The sequence below is a fragment of the Salminus brasiliensis genome, chromosome 14, assembly GCF_030463535.1.
Source record: "Salminus brasiliensis chromosome 14, fSalBra1.hap2, whole genome shotgun sequence".
Classification (NCBI taxonomy): Eukaryota; Metazoa; Chordata; class Actinopteri; order Characiformes; family Bryconidae; genus Salminus; species Salminus brasiliensis.
The window spans coordinates 29,858,416-29,864,415 of record NC_132891.1 but is presented as its reverse complement, the minus strand read 5'-3'; positions in this window follow the sequence as shown (position 1 = coordinate 29,864,415).

The window sequence follows — 6,000 nt, the reverse complement described above, 5'->3', positions numbered from 1 at the left end:
CTGTATGCTTCCTGTGTGTGTCTTGTCGTCTTTATGTGATAAACATCTTGTTTTTAGGCAGCTTTTTTGAGGGTGAGATTGGTTCTGTATTCAATTTAAGGTAAGATGATGTTCTGAGCAAGTGGCCAGGTAGCCAATGAAATTAAACTGCCCAGATTTATAAAACACACTGTCAGATGTAACATGACATCATGAGCAAACAGCGTCATGGTAGCACATTTGCTCATTCGTAAACGAGGGCTTGTTTTTCTGTTTTCCTGTTACAAGTCTTTTCCCTTATTTGCATATGCAGTAAGTGATTCGTAACCCAACACCGCCCTACAAAAAAGTAACGCTTGAAAGAATTCTGACCCTTTTGAATGCTTTTTTTAAAGCAAGTCCTCTACAAATATGCCCTATACTTATCATCTAAATACCTAAGACCCCGTTTACACCAGGTCACTTCATGCGTCTTGAGTATCAGGATTATATCTGGATCAGGCCAAGACACATAAAAACACAAGTGTAAACATACTCAAATCCATTTGAATGTCAATGCATGTGGCTAAAATCTAATCAGGATACAATCCAGATACTAGTCCTGATCAGGTGTAAATGGGGTCTACTTTCGTCTCTTTGGTTTGAACACCATTGCAACAGTTTTAGTAGAGCAAGTAGTGAGTGTAGTCCATTTAGACTACACAGACGTTGCTGAGCAAAATAGCATACGATTTTACTTACTTAGAAAAAACAAACAAAACAGACCCAGGTTCAATTAAGTCATTTGTATAATCTTAATAATGTGCCTTGTTTATTGCTCTACTGTTTTTTACAGTGGACAGGTTTTGGTACATTTAAAAAAACCTGTTGATTTTCTTTATTTACTTGAAGCAAAATATTACAAATTTATGAAAAAAAGTGTGCTAAGATGTTATGAATATGATTATTCAGCAATAACATGAACATAGTAGCAATATTGACTGTTACAATAACCTCTACCAACTGCCAACGGCAAGACAGAAAAAAGAAAGTAAAAGCATCCAGGCAGTTCCAGTGCTAGGATGTTTGCCATGTTGCTCAACAGGGTGGGCTTTTAAATATAAAGGCTATTGGGTTGAGTTTCGAAACTTGTGTTTAGTCTAAAGGATATTAAACATGTATTTAAAAGTATGTAGCTAAACAAAGATATTTAAAATGAGTTAAACTCCTTAGCAGGTCAAATGTGTCAATGATTTATTATTAATCAGCAAATTAGGGAAAATTTGCAATTCAAGCAATACAGCAAATACAGCAGTTAAACACTGGTTGTGAATAATTCAGGACTAGTTGTAATATTTACAACACTCTAAGCAAAAGGTTATTTTTTTTAGTGACAAAACCATTTTTGTGCTATATAGAACCATATTTAAAACATTTAGCAGACAACTATCTGCTACCAATGTGAAGAATCTTTTAACCAGGCAAAGAACTATTTAAGAATCCAGATAGCTCTTTGAATTGTGATGGTTACATGTAGCACCACTGCACTGGTGAGTGGTGAGAAACAGTTGCCTGTTTGCTGTCAGAGTTCACAGATCATGTTGCTATGGATGTGTTCAGTTATTATTATATCAGTTATTTATCTCAGTGTTACTAAGCTCTACTAAAGCCTGAGTAGACTGATAAATCACTGTGCTGATCAGTTATTTATCTCAGTGTTACTGAGCTCTACTAAAGCCTGAGTAGACTAATAAATCACTGTGCTGATCAGTTATTTATCTCAGTGTTACTGAGCTCTACTAAAGCCTGAGTAGACTGATAAATCACTGTGCTGATCAGTTATTTATCTCAGTGTTACTGAGCTCTACTAAAGCCTGAGTAGACTAATAAATCACTGTGCTGATAAATCACTGTGCTGATCAGTTATTTATCTCTGTTACTGAGCTCTACTAAAGCCTGAGTAGACTGATAAACTCTACTAAAGTCTGAGTAGACTGATAAATAACTGATCAGCACAGTTATTTATCTCAGTGTTACTGAGCTCTACTAAAGCCTGAGTAGACTGATAAATCACGGTGCTGATCAGTTATTTATCTCAGTGTTACTGAGCTCTACTAAAGCCTGAGTAGACTGATAAATCACTGTGCTGATCAGTTATTTATCTCAGTGTTACTGAGCTCTACTAAAGCCTGAGTAGACTAATAAATCACTGTGCTGATCAGTTATTTATCTCTGTTACTGAGCTCTACTAAAGCCTGAGTAGACTGATAAATCACTGTGCTGATCAGTTATTTATCTCAGTGTTACTGAGCTCTACTAAAGCCTGAGTAGACTAATAAATCACTGTGCTGATCAGTTATTTATCTCAGTGTTACTGAGCTCTACTAAAGCCTGAGTAGACTGATAAATCACTGTGCTGATCAGTTATTTATCTCAGTGTTACTGAGCTCTACTAAAGCCTGAGTAGACTAATAAATCACTGTGCTGATAAATCACTGTGCTGATCAGTTATTTATCTCTGTTACTGAGCTCTACTAAAGCCTGAGTAGACTGATAAACTCTACTAAAGTCTGAGTAGACTGATAAATAACTGATCAGCACAGTTATTTATCTCAGTGTTACTGAGCTCTACTAAAGCCTGAGTAGACTGATAAATCACGGTGCTGATCAGTTATTTATCTCAGTGTTACTGAGCTCTACTAAAGCCTGAGTAGACTGATAAATCACTGTGCTGATCAGTTATTTATCTCAGTGTTACTGAGCTCTACTAAAGCCTGAGTAGACTAATAAATCACTGTGCTGATCAGTTATTTATCTCTGTTACTGAGCTCTACTAAAGCCTGAGTAGACTGATAAACTCTACTAAAGTCTGAGTAGACTGATAAATAACTGATCAGCACAGTTATTTATCTCAGTGTTACTGAGCTCTACTAAAGCCTGAGTAGACTGATAAATCACGGTGCTGATCAGTTATTTATCTCAGTGTTACTGAGCTCTACTAAAGCCTGAGTAGACTGATAAATCACTGTGCTGATCAGTTATTTATCTCAGTGTTACTGAGCTCTACTAAAGCCTGAGTAGACTGATAAATAACTGATCAGCACAGTTATTTATCTCAGTGTTACTGAACTCTACTAAAGCCTGAGTAGACTGATAAATCACTGTGCTGATCAGTTATTTATCTCAATGTTACTGAACTCTACTAAAGCCTGAGTAGACTGATAAATCACTGTGCTGATCAGTTATTTATCTCAGTGTTACTGAACTCTACTAAACCCTGAGTAGACTGATAAATCACTGTGATAACAGTGATAAAAACCTTGGGAGCTTTCAGACTGGCCGAATCAGCCACTTAGCCTTAACACAATCATGCATGCATTTATTCTCTGGGAGGAATGCGGCATTCCAAAAATTCCTGTTTAAATATGCAGAAATGTCCTTGGAAACTGGCTAACGCACTCATACATTATAGCCACACAATGGTGTGCATTCAACTAGGCCTTTTTCCACAGAGTAGTTCTCTCCAGCAACCTGGATCAATACATATTAGTTCATAATTCTGTTCTAATCAAAAATATCATACTTGAAAGTGGCAGGTGGAAGTGGATACACCACAGAGTCAACAGTTTTATTCACCCATGCACACTGCTGCCAAAAAAAACAATGGTGGCACAACACAGTCCTAGGGGTTTCTCGATACAAAGTACACCAAGTTCAGACTTAGAACTGACTTAGCAAGTTCGACAGGAGGGCGTTATGCGGACATTTTTGCAATTGGAACAGCAGCGTGGTGCGTAATGCATTCTGGGATATTTGGCTGTACCAAGTCCACACGGGCAGAACAAGAACACATCCAGGCATTTGGTAAAAGTGACCCTTGCATATACTCTTGCTAAAACCATTACTATTAACATAACGAATCATATTTATAATTATACATAATAAAAAAATATAAAATATAATTATATTTCACATTATTACATACTTTACATATTAACCTGTCAATCATAGATCTAACCTTCATCCCCCTAACAGGACTTAACATTAACATTAATCACTGGTTTTCAGTATTGTGCTAAATGTGCTAAATGTGGTACTTCTGGGGTTTTTTTTCCTTTCTCATTATCATACAACCATTAGTTACATAATCATTTCATGCTTTTGCTTTTCGTTTGCCAAACTGTTATCATCCAGAGCAAGATGGGATCCCCATTTGACTCTTGGTTCCTCTCAGGGTTTCTTCTTCTCTCTCTGAGGGGGTTTCCTGCTACTGTCATCGTTGGCTTGCTCACTTGCTCACTAAGCTGTTTTTTGACAATGTTAAAACAAAGTTGTTAAAAGTAGAAATAAACTTTACTTGACTTGACTAGTGAGAATTATCCCAACTATTACTTAACAGTGGGCTCTGACCTTCGAAATGTTGACGGACCGAGCAGAAACCTGACAAACGTCATACTTTCAACTACTTTCTCCACTGTCTGCTGTCGTTTGCAGATTTGGATTGAGCTTCTGAGTAACGTGTTCATTTTTGTATTTTGTTTATTTGTTTATTTTACTTGTGTACACATACAGTATAACAAATACAGCCCAGTACCTAGTATAGGGGGAAAGAGGCAGTTACAAAACAAACAATTTACAATGTACGACAAGACAACAGACAACAGATAGGGGGTGTCACTGTAGTAAGTATTGAGCAGGCATGTTAAAGGAGGGGGAAATGTACATAAATAAATATAAATAAATCAAAGAGGGATCACCTCTGGATAAATTGGGGACCAGATGTTGTTGTAGTAATTCATCTTTTATGCTAAATGTAAGTCGTTCTAAAATTGAATATTTAAGTAGCTTAGTGGTGTGTTTAGTCTGCAAGCTAAACAAACACTAGCATTATCACCGGCTCTACTGTTAGCACAAACAGAGATGTGTTAGTTAGCTGTGCTATTGCACTTAATTTAATGAAATGTCCTGCCTGTGATGTTTTTCAGGTTATCTTGACATCATCTCAGGATAATTATAATTTTCAAAATGTGATAATGTGTGTTAATGTGATATTTTTATGTGATTTCTGTGATTCAGACTATTGTAATGGAAATGAATCACTAAACTAAACTAACTTTTGTTTTGATGATAGTGAATGGGCAACTGGCCATCTGGCCATACCGTAGGACAATTCAATTTAAGAAGAAAAATCTAAGGTCATTTCGCAGACAGAACCATTTTTTACCCATTACAATTATTATAAGACTAAAATAAAAGAGAACGAAGAACAAAGTTAAAGTTAAGTTTAATTCTTACTGAACTACAGTAAAACCAATGATTCAAAGCACACTTTAGTCTTTAAATGCATACCAACCTCATTAATATATACAACATAAAAATGAATGTAAATTTTTAATTTACAAAATTTGTAAACATTTTGCTGTTGCTTAACCCCAACAAATGCAAATTTGTGAGTGTAATCATATAAAAGACAAATGATTACACTACTTTCAGGATTAAAGCATGCCACTGAAATGAATATCCTCACAACAGTAAACATTTTAAAAAGTAATTTAGAAATAATTCCCTATTATTTTATTTCCCTGGTATAGAATTCATCATGTTTTATATTGTCTAGCATTTATTTAAATATTTTTTATACTGGACAAAATAAAATAAATTATATAATAAATAAAATAAATAAAAAATATTTTATGATACATAATACATAACATAATATTATGATACGTCAGCTTCGGCAACAAAACTATTAGAGCTATTGCCAATATAGGGATCAGAAGTATCATTTAATTTATAATAATAACAACACAATCTCTTATAAAATACATCTTATAGAAGACAAGACAATACATTTGGCTTGTCCAGTGTTGCACAGCTGAGGGATACACATAGGAGATGGTGGTAATGTGTTCTGCTGAAGCAGGTTTTTGAATTCCAGGGAAGTTCCTGGAACAGCAAGTTAATAAATGACTCATGAATTAATGAATGACTCTAAATATGTACTATGTACTCCTCTACTAGGAGTTCAACTAGTGGAGCCAA